Source organism: Hyla sarda, chromosome 10, assembly GCF_029499605.1.
Source record: "Hyla sarda isolate aHylSar1 chromosome 10, aHylSar1.hap1, whole genome shotgun sequence".
Classification (NCBI taxonomy): Eukaryota; Metazoa; Chordata; class Amphibia; order Anura; family Hylidae; genus Hyla; species Hyla sarda.
Genome location: NC_079198.1, coordinates 96,324,305 through 96,341,203, shown reverse-complemented (window position 1 = coordinate 96,341,203; position 16,899 = coordinate 96,324,305). Strand labels below are relative to the sequence as shown.

Below are 16,899 nucleotides of genomic sequence, written 5' to 3'. Positions count from 1 at the left end.
CCTAATTTCACCCCAAAAACCCAGGAAAAGTTATTGACTCGACTATAAGCCTAGGGTGGGAAATACATCATCTCCCTGTCATCATCCAGTCCCCCGTCATTAACACCCTCATCATCATCACCGCCTGTCATCATCCAGACCCCCGTCATCATCCCCCTCTGTCATCATCCCCCTCGTCATCATCCCCCTGTCATCATCCAGTCCCCCGTCATTAACACCCTCATCATCATCACCCTGTCATCTTCCCCCCCTTCATCATCACCACCTGTCATCATCATCACCCTGTCATCATCCCCCCCTTCATCATCACCCTGTCATCTTCCCCCCCCTTCATCATCACCGCCTGTCATCATCCCCCCCTGTCATCATCCAGACCACTGTCATCATTCACCCCCCTATATCATCACCACCTGTCAACCCCTTCATCAGTTGTCTTCAACCTGCGGACCTCCAGATGTTGCAAAACTACAACTCCAAGCATGCCAGGACAGCCACAGGCTGTCCGGGCATGCTGGAAGTTGTAGTTTTGAAACACCTGGAGGTCTGCAGGTTGAAGACCACTGCGGCCTTCCTCATCATCCAGACCTCCCCCCTTTAGTTTTCTACTCACCTCCCCTTCACCGGGAGGCCCTTTTCTCCGCTCCGGGCCCCGGACTAGTGACGTTGCCTTAACGACGACGCACAGGGACGTTCATGCGCAGGGACGGACATCCCTGTGCGTCATCGTCAAGGCAACGTCACTAGTCCGTGGCCGGGCCCGGAGCAGAGAAGAGGGCCTCCCGGTGAAGATGGACAGCCCGTAACGACTAACCCTCCCCACCGGACGGTCCCTGCAGCATAGATGGCCTGGAACAGCTCACCCTTCCTTCCCACCGAGGGGAGGTGAGTAGAAAACTAAAGGGGGGGGGAGGGGTCTGGATGATGACGAAGGCCGCAGTGGTCTTCAACATGCGGATCTCCAGGTGTTGCCGATGGCTGTCTGGGCATTCTGGGAGTTGTAGTTTTGCAACATCTGGAGGTCCGCAGGTTGAAGACCACTGAGAAGGGATTGACAGGCGGAGAGTTCACTCGAGTATGAGCCGAGGGGGGCGTTTTCAACACGAAAAATCGTGCTGAAAAACTCGGCTTATACTCGAGTACATACGGCAAGCAAATAAAACAAGATTTAACATGAGATATCGCATGAAGATATCATGTAAATAAAAACATAATAAAACACTTGATATAGCATGATACAACATGTGATAAAACACTTGTGATAAAACACATGATATAACACATGAGATATCACATTTGAAGATGTCAAACAAGTAAAACATGATATTACACATGATTTGACAAGGAGATAACAAGTAAATACAAACAGCACATAAGACAAGATAACTTGGATATTAAGTAAGACCTTACAATAAAGACTTCAAAACTTCTATTAAATAATATTTTGCTGTCATTCCTATCATTACGTCTGTAGTAGAAGAGGCCATGTAGGCAATGGACAGCTGGAACTGTGGTAGTCACATTATTAGTTTTAAAAAATCAACTGATGTCCATGGATGCCTGTGATCCTCAATAACCAAGACTATTAAACAGTTTGTCCTAAAGGGGAACTCTGCTCTTAGACATCTTATCCCCTATCCAAAGGATAGGGGAAGAGATGTCTGATCGCGGGGGGGCCCACCGTGGGGACCCCCGCGATCCCCCCTGCAGCAGCCCGGAGCTAAGTCTTCTCCGAGGCTGATGACGGGCGGTGCAGTGGACGAGGCATTGTGATGTCACGGCCCCGTCCCCTCATGACATCACGGCCGCCCCCCTCAATGCAAGTCTATGGAAGACGTCACGAGGGGGCAGGCTATGCCTGCCCCCTCGTGACGTCTTCCATAGACTTGCATTGAGGGGGCGGCCATGATGTCACGAGGGGGCGGGGCTGTGACATCACGATGCATCGTCCACTGCACCGCCCGTCATCAGCCTCGGAGAAGATTGCCTGCCCCCCCTCATGACATCACGGCCGCCCCCCTCAATGCAAGTCTATGGAAGACGTCACGAGGGGGCAGGCTATGCCTGCCCCCTCGTGACGTCTTCCATAGACTTGCATTGAGGGGGCGGCCATGATGTCACGAGGGGGCGGGGCTGTGACATCACGATGCATCTTCCCCTGCACCGCCCATCATCAGCCTATGAGAAAACTTAGCTCCGGGCTGCTGAGGTACTGGACTGCTGCAGCGGTGGGCCCCCCACAATCAGACATCTTATCCCCTATCCTTTGGATAGGGAATAAGATGTCTAACCGTGGAGTACCCCTTTAAGATGGTGCATCTTACACACTATTCCAAGGTCTTTATTAGGGTAGAAGGTTAGCACTGTGGAGGTATACAAATGTATTACACTGACTTCTAGCACATAACATGAGATGAGGTAACATGAAACAATAAAATAGTATAAAACACTCGATTCTCTTTTTCTTTTGCTATAATATAACAGGTAAACAGGTAAATTTATGAGTAACTCAGTCATAACCAATAACTGATTCTTCCGTCTCAACAAGGTCTTTAATCCTTAAACCCACAAAGATCTTTCTGTTTTCGAACAAACATGTAACGTTATATACGGAAAGCTCTGGCTTTACTTCTGGTGAACCTATACTCTTACACAAATGGGATGCAGGGTATGCCGGGTTGGCTATTTACATATAAGCAATGGAGGCTAATACACCCTGGATATTCGGAAAAACGGCACTGATCCAAGTAAGTGAACATCATTTTAATCCGGTGCACATGAACGATAACCCTGTGTAAACCAGCTGTCAGTTCCCAAGTAACTTTCATCTTCCATCTGGCAGATATTATGTGTATTACACATTTCACCATACTACCCAATAAAACACTGAAAGGCAATAAATATTGATAAGATCAGGAGTGTCGCGTTTAATCATGACTGTCACATAAGAAAACATTTGACATGTCAAAAGTGTTGATCAGTTGGGGTCTGGGTGCTTACACCAGAACAATCGCTAGTATGAGCCCAGAGAAGCACGCAGCTGAGCTCTTCCCTCCCCAGCTCATTGCTCTCCCTGTGTCGCTGCAGCAGAAAGGTGCCAGAGACTTATTTTAGAATTGGTCAGGGAGGCAGGGAGAGCAAGGGTGCAAGGAGAGAACCGCTTAGCCGAGTGCTTCTCCTGGTTAATTTCAGTAATTATGGGAGTCTGAACACCAAATCTGCAACTGGACAAAAGTTTTAACATACCTCTAAGTCATGTACCTTTAGTACATTTCATAGTTAACACCACACATAACAATTAAAAAGCATTTTACTCGAAGATTACCAGGAACACAGTGGCTTTTTACAGTATCATTACATCACTGCTTATTCACGAGCTGCACGCAAAAGAAGCTTAAAGGGGTATTCCAGGCAAAAACTTTTTTTTATATATCAACTGGCTCCGGAAAGTTAAACAGATTTGTAACTTACTTCTATTAAAAAATCTTAATCCTTCCAATAGTTATTAGCTTCTGAAGTTTTCTGTCTAATTACTCATTGATGATGTCACATCCCGGGAGCTGTGCATGATGGGAAAGTATCCCCATAGGAACTGCACAGCTCCCGGGACGTGAGTCATCAGAGAGCAGTTAGACAGAAAACAGCAACTCAACTTCAGAAGCTAATAACTATTGGAAGGATTAAGATTTTTTAATCAAAGTAATTTACAAATCTGTTTAACTTTCCAGAGCCAGTTGATATATAAAAAAAAAAAAGTTTTGGCCTGGAATACCCCTTTAAATTATTTCTAATAAAGTACAAATGTGGAGATGCAAATAATATCAATACTTCAAGAGTTACAATAATTAGGGAATTAAACAGTAAGTAAGAAAAAAACAGATTCTGCAGATTTTTTTTTAAGGTGAAAATTAAGATGAAGGCATGAGCGTGCAAGTGAATCAAAATAGGGGGTAAGTAAAGGTCAAATCTGACTCCTAGTACATGGGGCAATTATGGGCTGAACAGGCAAACATCACCCTGAGTAATATGGCCAGTGATCAGCCAATGAACCAGCATCATCGGCTATCCCCATGAAATAGAAGATGTGGGTCCCACAAGTGATGACAGCAAAGGGCCACATAAATAATACAATGATCATTTATGTTGCCCTCCCCACATAAGCCTTGAACTAAGTGCCAAAAACAATCACCGATCTACAAAATTGGCACTAATTTACGGTGAGATTTCAGCTATCTAACGGGGCCCTATCTGTTCTGCTCACGTGACATGTGATTCTAAGACCCGTTGTCTAGAGATCAGCGACACTTACACTAAGCCTGTATATTCATGTATACAAACTAATGCAAAGGAAACTAGTTACACACAACATCCGGTCAGATTTCATCTTCCAGTTTTCTAATTCTGTTGAGAAAACGAAGCATCTATGCAATTGGTTGCCTCGAAAAACTTCCTTTAGTTTTTATTTGCACTAAATTTTATACATCTCCCCCAGTGTAGTGAGAAAATGTAGCTGTAAATACCGTATTTTTCGTCCTATAGGACGCACCGGCGTATAAGACGCACCCAATTTTTAGGGGCAAAATCTAAAAAAAAAAAAAGATTTTGAACCCAATAGTGGTCTTCAACCTGCGGACCTCCAGATGTTGCAAAACTACAACTCCCAGCATGCCCGGACAGCCGTTGGCTGTCCGGGCATGCTGGGAGTTGTAGTTTTGCAACATCTGGAGGTCCGCAGATTGAAGACCACTGCATAGGAGGTAATACTCACGTGTCCCCGCCGCTCCGGACCCGTCACCGCTGCCCTGGATGTCGCTCCATCACTGTCACCGTGTCCCCGTCGCTCCGGAACGTCTCTGCTGCCGGCCGGGTATCCTCGCTCTCCGTCGCCGCCATCACGTCGTTACGCACGCCAACGCACGTACGCGACGACGTGATGACGAGGAAGGAGAGCGCCGGACATACAGGGGATCCCTGAATGGAGAAGACACCGAGGAGGCAGGTAAGGTCCCCCCCGGTGTCCTGTAAGCACTAACCCGGCTATTCAGTCGGGCTGTTCGGGACCGCCGCGGTGAGATCGCGGCGGTCCCAAACAGCCGGGTTAGTGTCACTTTCCCTTCAGACGCAGCGGTCAGCTTTGATCGCCGCGTCTGAAGGGTTAATACAGGGCATCACCGCGATCGGTGATGTCCTGTATTAGCCGCGGGTCCCGGCTTTTGAAGGCCGCAGGGACCGCCGCGATAAGGGTGTATTCGCCGTATAAGACGCACCGACTTTTCCCCCCCAGTTTTTGGGAAGAAAAAGTGCGTCTTATACGGCGAAAAACACGGTAGTTCTTCTTCTATATCAATATCTGCCTTAACCTCCTTAAGAAACCCTGTTTATATTCTATGCCGCTAAGCACTTTTTCCCCCCTTTAAATATATAATCTCCCTGAGACGTGACCTACTTCTATCGGCGGCGCCCATTACGATGATCCCGTGTGACAAAGAGACCTTGTTAAAAATATTAAACACTTCTTAATATCTCCTCCAAGTGGAGTCACAGATCACTGGAGCCTGCAGGAAGGGGGAATCTCTCTCTCTCTCTCTTTAGACCCGGCTTTAAACAAATGAAGTGGCACAATAGGGATGGGGATTGTTTCACTGGCCTGATTTATACACTGCTTTAAATGCCCTAATGAATAATTCACAGTTATCATTTAGACAGGATTGCAGGTTTTGTGATGTTTTTTTTTTCCGAGCCTTTCACAAGGTTCCAGGTCGTCCCATTGATGAAGGATCTTGGATGAAGAGGCCTGAATGAGAGGCAAAGCAAAGAAAAACACACAACAAGGGAGGTGGCTCTATGCTCCTCCGCTGTCAGATTGATAAATATAATGTGTCACCAATTAAAACTTCATTGCCATTCACTAATTCAATCATCGCCTTGTTAACCATTACTTAGTGGGGTGGCTCCGCAGAGTTTTGCTCATCATTGTTACCCAAACAGGGGCTGCCTTTTCCCATCCGATACAATTTCAGGCTGCCCCATTTGCATGTAAATAAGTTATTCACTGCACATCACTATCTCAAAAAAATGACCAACAAATGCTTTGATTTTTAGTTTTTTTTTTTCTTCTTCTCTCGTTTGCCGTCACAATTAAATCAATAGTTTCATTTTTTTTTCTCAACTGTGACTTCTGAAACGCTTTTGTGCATTCTTATGGAAATGGCTGAGAAGTGACTTATGTGTGGGAAGTAAATGGTGACCTCTGGATACAGCCAAAGGAAGGGTATAGTCATGTGATGACATGAATCCACACTTCTGGCCTTAAATTTATTACAGTTACTATAATACGATGCATTCATTGGAGTCATTTAAATGGAAGCATAGCGCCAAACATGCTCCGGGCTTATTGTTCACTTAAAAATGATATATTTTTCCATATGGTCAACTTCCGATGAACCTAAATTGTTATGAACTTTGTTAAGTGGAGACCTGTTTAAGAAGTGATTTTATGATGTAGATGAACTTTTGTTTCTTGGATTTCTTTATTTTTTTCTATTGTGCAATAAAAACACTGACAATAATCAATACGACCATAAAAAAGAAGGATATTTAACTATCCTGGCTTTTTCTAACAGTCTCAAAGTCTCCTTGCAAACTCCATGTTATCTTTAGAAAAAAGTAATTTATACCTTCTAATCTTTTCTACAATATTCACCCAGGCCAACAGTGGCAAACCGTGATCTTTAAATAATTAATCTGCCACAAAAAGAAGCTTGGAAATCATTAGTTTGTTATTGTGGGGGACACCCGACATGTCCTCTAGAATGACTATGTTTAACCCCTTAAAGGGGTACTCCAACGCTAAGACATCTTATCCCCTATCCAAAGGATTGGGCATAAGATGCCTGATCGCAGGGGTCCTGCCGCTGGGGACCCCCTTGATCTTGCACGCCGCACCCCGTTACAATCAGTCCCCGGAGCATGTTTGCTCCGGGTCTGATGACTGGCGATTATGGGGCCAGAGCATTGTGACATCACGGCCCCGCCCCCGTGTGACATCACACTCTGCCCCCTCAATGCAAGTCTATGGGAGGGGGCGGGGCAGCTGTCATGCCCCCACCCATAGGCTTGCATTGAGGGGGAGGAGCGTGATGTCACACGGGGCGGGGCCGTGATGTCACAATGCTCCGGCCCCATGATTGCCAGTCATCAGACCCGAAGCGAACATGCTCCGGGGACTGATTGTAACGGGGTGCGGCGTGCAAGATCATGGGGGTCCCAAGTGGCGGAACCCCCGTGATCAGGCATCTTATCCCCTATCCTTTGGATAGGGGATAAGATGTCTTAGCGCCGGAGTACCCCTTTAAGGACTCCGCCCATTTGGACTTTAAGGACTCAGCCCATTTTATTTTAGCAACTCTTTTATATTTTTATCCAAAGACAAGTATGAGGGCTTGTTTTTTGTGTGACCAGTTGTCCTTTGTAATGACATTGCTCATTTTACCATAAAATGTATGGTGCAACCAAAAGAATACTATTTGTGTGGGGAAATTGAAAAGAAAACAGCAAATTTGCTAATTTTGGAAGGTTTTGTTTTCACACTGTACAATTTATGGTAAAAATGACATGTTTTCTTTATTCTGTGGGTCAATATGATTAAAATGATACCCATGATTGCATACTTTTCTATTAGTGTACCGCTTTAAAAAATCCTCAAACATTTTAACCAAATTTGTAGGTTTAAAAGCTCTCTATTTTGACTACATATAACTTTCTAATTTTTCCGTAAAAGCGGCGGTATGAGGGCTCATTCTTTGCGCCGCGATCTGTACTTTTTATTGATATCACATTTAGCGTATATAAAACTTTTAATACATTTTTTTTTTTTTTGGAACATGATGTGACAAAAAAGCATAAATTTTTGACTTTTTTTTAAATTTTTTACATTAACGCCATTCACCGTACGGGATCATTAACATTATATTTTGATAGTTCTGACATTTACGGTGATACCAAATATGGTTATAAATAATTTATTTTTATTTATTTTTTTTTACACTTTTTGGGGGTAAAATGGGAAAATAGGACATTTTACATTTTTATTGGGGGAGGGGATTTTTCACATTAATTACATCTGAGGGGTTAATGGGGGAAATAAGCGCGATCGCTCATGTCCGCCATTACCGGTGGGTCCCTGGCAGTAGACCAGTGACACACATCTGCTTGTCCCCATTGTGGTTAGCTAAAAGCAGACTTTATACATATGATATGGTCATGCACTGATGTCTGAACCTACAGGGTAGATGTTAGTAGGACAATTTTAACTGGCTACAGTATAAATTACCATTTATCTTAACCCCTTAATGACGCAGGGCGTAAATGTGCGTCCTGGTGCGGTGGTACTTAACGCACAAGGACGTACATTGACGTCCCGTGCATGACGCAGCCCCCCCCCCCCACACACACTGCTTGCCGTCATGTACAGGACATAAATGTATGTGCTGGTGCTTTAAGTACCACCGCACCAGGACGTACATTTACATCCTGCGTCGTTAAAGGGTTAAGATAAATGGCAATTTATACTGTAGCCAGTTAAAATTGTCCTACTAACATCTTCCCTGTAGGTTCAGACATCAGTGCATGACCATATCATATCTATAAAGTCTGCTTCTAACTAACCACACTGGGGACAAGCAGATGTGTGTCACCGGCCCATTTTGAACAGGCTACTAGGGGCATAATACTGCTGATGAACATTCTTAAAATTAACTTTTCACAATGGAGGTCCATTAACCAGTGTACATCCCATCTTGTTCCCATTTTACTTTTCTATTTAATTAATATCTTAACCCCTTCTCTACAAATATGCTTCCAGAAACAGGAGAGGCCACTACACCCCTTACCCTTTAATAATTTCAATATCACATGTGACTCAAATTCAGATTGGCCTGTCACTAAACAGTGACTAGCGAGAGCAGCTGTGGGCAGGGGAATAGATTTTTTTCAATGTCATTGTCCATTGGTGACTCTTTTATCAGAGGCACGGATAAGAAAACCAAGGGTCCTTTCAGACAGGCCGAGGGGCTAAAGATACCAAGGGCCAATTTTAATGATCTGCATTCATTTGCTTAGCCTTTACGACGCTTCATAAATCGTACAATCCTTTTAATTGATGATTATTGGACACACATCCCCTGTTAACACAGGGCAATGTGTGTCCAAATATAATGATTTTATTGGCTGCACAAAAGTTGTCATTAGCTGACAAACAAGCATTTGCTTGTTCATCGGCTGATCGGTGGCCCCTTTACATTGGCCAATCATTGAGAATGAGTATTCAAAGGACACTCGATACCCGGCTGGTGTAAAAGTTAAAGGGGTACTCAGCACCTAGACATCTTATCCTTATCCTTGGGATAGGGGATAAGATGTCTAGGGGCGGAGTACCCCTTTAAGGTTGTATCTTTCCCATAGTCCACCCTAATGATTGTGACAAATGTAAACACCCAACCATTACAATGTGAGTCTGCAGTGCATGAAGGTCCTATGGTGGGCCAAGGCTCTTATACAATAATGGGCCAGAAAAGATTCAACAGAATACAAGCCCATTTGGAGCCGATTTGGAGTCAATAACTTGTCTCTAGGATCTATTCTGTATGTAGGTAACAAATAAACCATTAGACCTCACTGATGATATGTTCTCTTTGTACAATGATGACAGCAGAGTTCACACATCTAATTGGGCTAAACAAAAGTAAACTAGTGAAATTATAAGCAATAATATAACACAGATATCTATGCATAATGCAGGAGGGAACATAGTCACTTATAGAGTACAATGATTTACACAGGGGTCATGTTAAGCTGAACACATAATACTTGTTCTCACGGACACGTGGACTCGTGTAACTAGAAACATATTGGCAGCCACACCATTGATGGAATTTACAGCCTATGTTAGTTTTGCGGGGCTGAGATTATTATGAAAACTAAAGCAGGAATCATTGATCCCTATAGAAGCATTTCATAGATCTCATGCGGAAAAGAGCGCAGGGACCATTAATCACTCATTCCTGCGGGATCATTCCTACAATCATTCGCAAGACACTGTGCAGATCAAGAATGTTGCATGTCACATTTTGGCCCTTCGTCTTTTTTGAATTTTTTTTTTCTGCAAATGTCAATTTGAATGCTTTCATAGGGATCAATGATTAATGATCCCCATTTCCTGTTCTATGTCAGGTCATGTTCCAGTGGTGCAACTGAACTAACATACAGCAAACACAGCAGTGTGAATAGGCCTCAAGGGAAGAAACATTTGGAGCAGCTCCATAGCAGGACCTAGCTGGAATGTGAGTGAAACAACCACAAATGCTACCTAAGTGCGGGCTCAGCAGAAATGCATACATTATATATCCCATAGAGATATTTTATGCTCTATTTATTAATGTAAAACTCCAAAGTTGTTAGAGCTATTTTAATATACCTGGCGCTACTGTAAAATGTTTAGTAAAAAAAACCCTATCATGTGTCCTGTTATCTGACTAGGAGGGATCTCAATATAGAAGATTCTAAGGGACTGACGTACCATATGTGATATTGGGGCCACTGTGCTGGTGTTACCCTAAAGCTGACATATACACAATATTTTGGTCAGTTTTTGGTCAATACTACAACTGAAGGCTGATTGATAAATCTGGCCTACCCGATGACTGTCTATACTATGTTTAGACCAACCACTCATTGGCTTACTTTAAACTAGAATTATGTGAACTTTTTTTATTGAACTTTTTGTGCACTTTTTTCTTGAGGTCACATCTCTTTTTAATTGAAGCCCCGCCCCTTTACCAAGGCTGCGTCCCCTCAGTTAAATCTGGTGGAAAAGTGTTTAAATAGTCTAAGCTCATAATAAATGTGGCACAGGTTACGAAATACAGTTTTGTCAGAGTTCGTAAATCTACCAGCCTTAAGCTGTAAAGGAGTCTAAGGACCTCGCGACTAAACTATTACCCGTGGCTCATAATTATTGGTGGATTATTAGAGACATAGGGGGTGCGTTGTGCTTTGTTCTTGGAGAATAAGGGGCCACATACTGTTCTTGCACAGCGAACTTACATTAATTTGATTTGTCACGAACTTCTTGGCTCGGCGTTTGCTGACTTTATCCTGCATAAAATAGTTCAGCTTTCAGGTGCTCCAGTGGGCTGGAGAATCTCTCCTAGGACTGTATCCACCTTTTCCAGCCCACTAGAGCACCTGAAAGCTGAACTAATTTATGCAGGCTAAAGTCAGCAACTGCCGAGCCGAGAAGTTCCTGACAAATCGAATTACTGGAAGTTCGCTCATCTGTAGTGTCTACCCCTGAGTATATTGTACGGCAGTAATTTCTGTACTTTCAAATTGTAGCAATACTTAGATTGTGCTCATTAATTGAAGAAATAAAGCAGATGACCTTAACTTGATCCCTCTGCAGAATATACCTGTCAGGACAGGGGTAAGGATGTGCAGCCCTTATCTTCAGCTGCACCACTGTCCCTGACTACTTGGATGACTTGTACTAGATAAAGGCCTCTAACTGGATGACAGCCCCTTTCCTGACTAATGCAAAGGAAAAGGGATAAGGATGACAGTAGGCTTAAGGTAAGCGAAGCAGGGTCAGTACCAGGATGTCTTGTCAAGGTCCAAATCAGCACCAAGTGGAATAGTCAAAATTTGATCCAAGGATCCAATCTAGGTGATCACATCAAGGACCAAATCAGCATGCAGAGAGACAGAATCAGGTCCATGGGTTTAGACCTGGAGAGTACACAGGACAAGGACACAGAGACACAGGCCAGATGTTTTTACAAAGACCTGAGGAAGGCAAATGTGTGCCAAAACGTGTGGTTCCAATTACTCAGAGCTGTTCTGTTAAACCGGGTCAACTGTCCAAGTCTCTGTGGTATCTGAATTGAAGAAAACTTACAGCAGCACCCCTAAAAAAATACCAGATGTTCGCTTGAGATTCTGTTTTGTCTTTAAATCATTATATGAGTAAAAGCAGTTACTTGTTTGTAATGTATTAGTGACATTTATTGTACCAAATATCTCAATTTTACTGGAATTTCAAATAAAACTCATTGATATTTCTTTTTGGAATGTGCCAAATAAATTTTGTGTTGGCTACATCATCATAATATATGTTTCACAGACCACGCTTATGTAGCTTTGGGGTTAAATACATTGTACAGAAAACCCTACTATGGCATTTATAGCTATTATAGCCTCAGGCTACAATAAATTCAGCATTGTGTTAACCTTAAAAATTAATTAATAAATAAAAAAAGGCATGCATACTTATATATCATAAATATCTCCAAGACAACATAGCTATAAGACAATTTTCTATGTATGATAATACCCTATACATCTAAATAATAGTGATACAAACACCAACAATATAAGTATACAAGGAGGAAATATTATCACCATACACATCATACCATCATACTGTTACTGACCAAATCCTGTATACTAAGACCTGTATACTAAGACCAATGATAGCAGTATATATCAGGGAAATATTATCACCATGCCTAATACCATCATACTGTTACTGACTAAATCCTGTATAATGAGACCAACATTACCAATAATACCAGTATACAACGAGGAAATATTATTACTATACATACGGTTACTGACCTATACCAATATCACCACTATTACCAATATACAAGAAGAAAAACTTGTATTTCAGATATAGGGTATCTGAGTAAGTACTTCTCAATTACTAGTGCATAATATGCAGAAAATATATACCCTCTCAATAATTACTGCTATATGACCTCCCAAATACATACAAACTCACAAAAGAAAGGAATCAGAGTCATTTAAATCATGATTATTACAAAATATATATATCATAAATATCTCCAAGACAACATAGCTATAAGACAATTTTCTATGTATGACAATACCCTATACATCTAAATAATAGTGATGCAAACACCAATAATATAAGTATACAAGGAGGAAATATTATCACCATACACATCATACCATCATACTTGTTACGCCGAGCGCTCCGGGTCCCTGCTCCTCACCGGAGCGCTCGCGGCGTCTCTCTCTCTGCAGCGCCCCGGTCAGACCCGCTAACCGGGAGCGCTGCACTGACATTGCCGGCGGGGATGCGATTCGCATAGCGGGACACGCCCGCTCGCGAATCGCATCCCAAGTCACTTACCCGTCCCGGTCCCCGGCTGTCATGTTCTGGCGCGCGCGGCTCCGCTCTCTAGGGTGCGCGCGCGCCAGCTCTCTAAGATTTAAAGGGCCAGTGCACCAATGATTGGTGCCTGGCCCAATCAGCCTAATTAGCTTCCACCTGCTCCCTGTCTATATTACCTCACTTCCCCTGCACATCCTTGCCGGATCTTGTTTCCTTGTGCCAGTGAAAGCGTTTAGTGTTGTCCAAAGCCTGTGTTCCAGATCTCCTGCTATCCTCATTGACTACGAACCTTGCCGCCTGCCCCGACCTTCTGCTACGTCTGACCTTGCCTCTGCCTAGTCCTTCTGTCCCACGCCTTCTCAGCAGTCAGCGAGGTTGAGCCGTTGCCGGTGGATACGACCTGGTTGCTACCGCCGCAGCAAGACCATCCAGCTTTGCGGCGGGCTCTGGTGAATAACAGTAGCAACCCTAGAACCGGTCCACCGACACGGTCCACGCCAATCCCTCTCTGACACAGAGGATCCACATCCAGCCTGTCGAATCGTAACAATACTGTTACTGACCAAATCCTGTATACTAAGATCTGTATACTAAGACCAATGATAGCAGTATATATCAGTGAAATATTATCACCATGCCTAATACCATCATACGGTTACTGACCAAATCCTGCATAATGAGACCAATATTACCAATAATACCAGTATACAACGAGGAAATATTATCACTATACATACGATTACTGACCTAATTCGGTAAACTGATACCAATATCACCACTATTACCAATATACAAGAAGAAAAACTTGTATTTCAGATATGGGGTATCTGAGTAAGTACTCCTCAATATATACCCCCTCAATAATTACTGCTATATGACCTCCCAAATACATACAAACTCACAAAAGAAAGGAACTGGAGTCATTTAAATAATGATTATTACAAAATGCATAAATATTACACCCAAGATAATGGTGATAATATTCCTCCTTGTGTATTGGTATTATTGGTAATATTGGTCTCAGTATACAGGATTTGGTCAGTAACAGAATGATGGTAATATGAACGGTGATAATATTTCTTCTTGAATATTGAAGGGATTCCACCCAAGAGGGGAATAAAACAAAAAGGGTGCCACTCGGGTGTCTTAATCACTGCCCATGTTACATTAATACTGCCAAAAAGTGACTTGTATACATAATCCAAAAACAGTTTTGATACAAAAAGGTATGAATAACACTGGATGATAGTTCATACATATAAACATAATACTTCACCATACCAATACTGTTGATGGCAAGGAGGACACGGGAGCGTTTCGGCAAACCTTTGTCGAGGGTTGGTGTCCTCCCAGCAGGATATGATATATATGTCCCCAATGTCATGCTTGGACAATGGGACATAAATACCATATCCTGCCCATCAACAGTATTGGTATGGTGAAGTATTATGTTTATATGTATTAACTATCATCCAGTATTATTCATACCTTATTTGTATCATAACTGTTTTTGGATTATGTATGCAAATCACTTTTGATGTAACATGAGCAGTGATTAAGACACCCAAGTGGCACCCTTTTATCACCATACATATTACCATAATACTGTTACTGACCAAATCCTGTATAATGAGAGTAATATTACCACTAATACCAGTATATAAGGAGGAAATATTATCACCATACATATTTCCATCATAGACCAATATTACCACCGAGACCAATATTACCACAATACAATTGACATATATTACCACTGGACCATGACCACAAATTACCACATAGTGATTAAATATTACCACCATGCTGCTACTGAATAAAAAGCACTATACAAAAACAAACTTTACCAATAATATCACTACACAAGGGAAAATACCGGCACACCAGACGTACACATTAAAATCACAGTGACTAAAGAATATCACCATACTGTAACTAAATAAAACACATTATATACAAATCAGTATCCCTCTCCATATAGTGGCCATATAGTAGTAGATACCCACTCTACACAGGTTCTAAAAACCATATACCATATGTTTACAGTTACATCCAGTGACTCAAAGAGGATGTCTTCTCTGATAGGTGTCGTTCACTTTTCTTTTCCCTCCGGCTCAGATCACTGTGATTTTTTCCGGCCATCACATCAGAATATCGTAGGCTCTGTACTTCTTTCCTACCTTTACACAAACTACCAGCCTATAGTGCCCAAATGTGTAATAAGGCCTGATTTGATGCCCTGCATAGAAAAAGTGGTTAGGTAAATAGCCCCCCCCCCCCATTAGATAGGTATGTCCCCACTTTAGTTAGTTAGTTTCCCATAAAGAAAATAAGTCTTCCCAGTAGGTTGGTTTCCCCAAAGAGGTGTCAAGGTCCCCATTATATAGATACCTCCCCGTAAAAAGCAGATCGTTTTCCAATTAGGCAGGTATGTTTTCCAATTAGGCAGGTATGTGTTCACCAGTCATCCGATACTGTACGGAATTCGCTCTTTCCACTGGATGACAAGGGTGCCGCGGCAGAGAGCGCGGGGGTCCCCAGCGGCCGAACCCCCGCGATCAGACATGTCATCCCCTATCATTTGGATAGGGGATAATATGTCTAGCAGCGGAGTACCCCTTTAACTTTACTTGCCAACAGTCCCTAATCTAGCAAGACAGTCCGAAAAACCAGAGTAAAAGGCATGTTTTGGGCCTTTTTGGTGCTATTCTTAGGTGGAACAGAGGTGGAGCTTCCCATTTTCCTCAATTTGGGATTCATATGTAGTTGACTACGATGGACAAAGTGTAAGACTGGTAACTATCCCCACTAGAAGGATCAGGCATCCTACTGTAGGAAAAAACATGGATTCATCTCATTGTATCAGTGTAGGTGCAAAAATACAGATTATTTATTAGAAATTATTTTAAAACATATTTTACTTCCCTTTCTCCAAATGTCTTTTATGTTGATTTTTCTTTATTTTTTAATAACAGGTGTGACATGCTTGCGGTGTTATAGATGTCTCCATCTGTTCCGTCAAACACACTGTGCGGATTCCAGGAATATGCCAGTAAAATATTGTAAAGAAATTAAAGAGCTTAATGAATAAATACTGTCATTAAATACACAATAGGAGAGCTTGTTTTTCTGTTTTTTGTGGCAATTTCGCTTTGTCTCTTATAAATAGAGGTATATTAGAGCATGTAGTTATTAAATTATAATGTTGGCGTAAACCAGATCGTATTGTTTGCTATGTTATCCAGACGCAGGATTGGGATTGTCTAGTGAGAGCGAAATTGGCCTTGGTGAGAAGCAAATTTTGCTAATAGTGGAAAGAAAGTCTATCTATTGGTGGAAGCCAACAGCTATCAGCATTGGAAGACCCAACTTAAAGGGGTACACCAGTGGAAAACAAATGTTTTCAAATCAACTGGTGTCAGAAAGTTATACAAATTTGTAAATGACTTCTATTTAAAAATATTAATCCTTCCAGTACTTATCAGCTGCTGTATGCTCGACAGGAAGTTGACTTGTTCTTTTCTGTCTGACCACAGTGCTCTCTGCTGACACCTCTGTCCATGTCAGGAACTGTCCAGAGTAGGAGCAAATCCCCATAAAAAACCTCTCCTGCTGTGGGCAGTTCCTGACACGGACAGAGGTGGCAGCAGAGAACACTGTGGTCAGACTGAAAAGAACTACACAACTTCCTGTGGAGCATACAGCAG

The 16,899-nt window shown here is 42.5% G+C and overlaps 1 long non-coding RNA gene across 1 annotated transcript; it reads left to right on the top strand.

Moving 5' to 3' along the window:
• The first annotated feature begins 750 nt into the window (after positions 1-750).
• Positions 751-16,307, top strand: LOC130293988 (uncharacterized). Its single transcript, XR_008848348.1, has 3 exons — positions 751-882; positions 10,228-10,337; positions 16,168-16,307. It is a non-coding gene; the product is annotated as an uncharacterized LOC130293988 (long non-coding RNA).
• Positions 16,308-16,899: the final 592 nt, after the last annotated feature.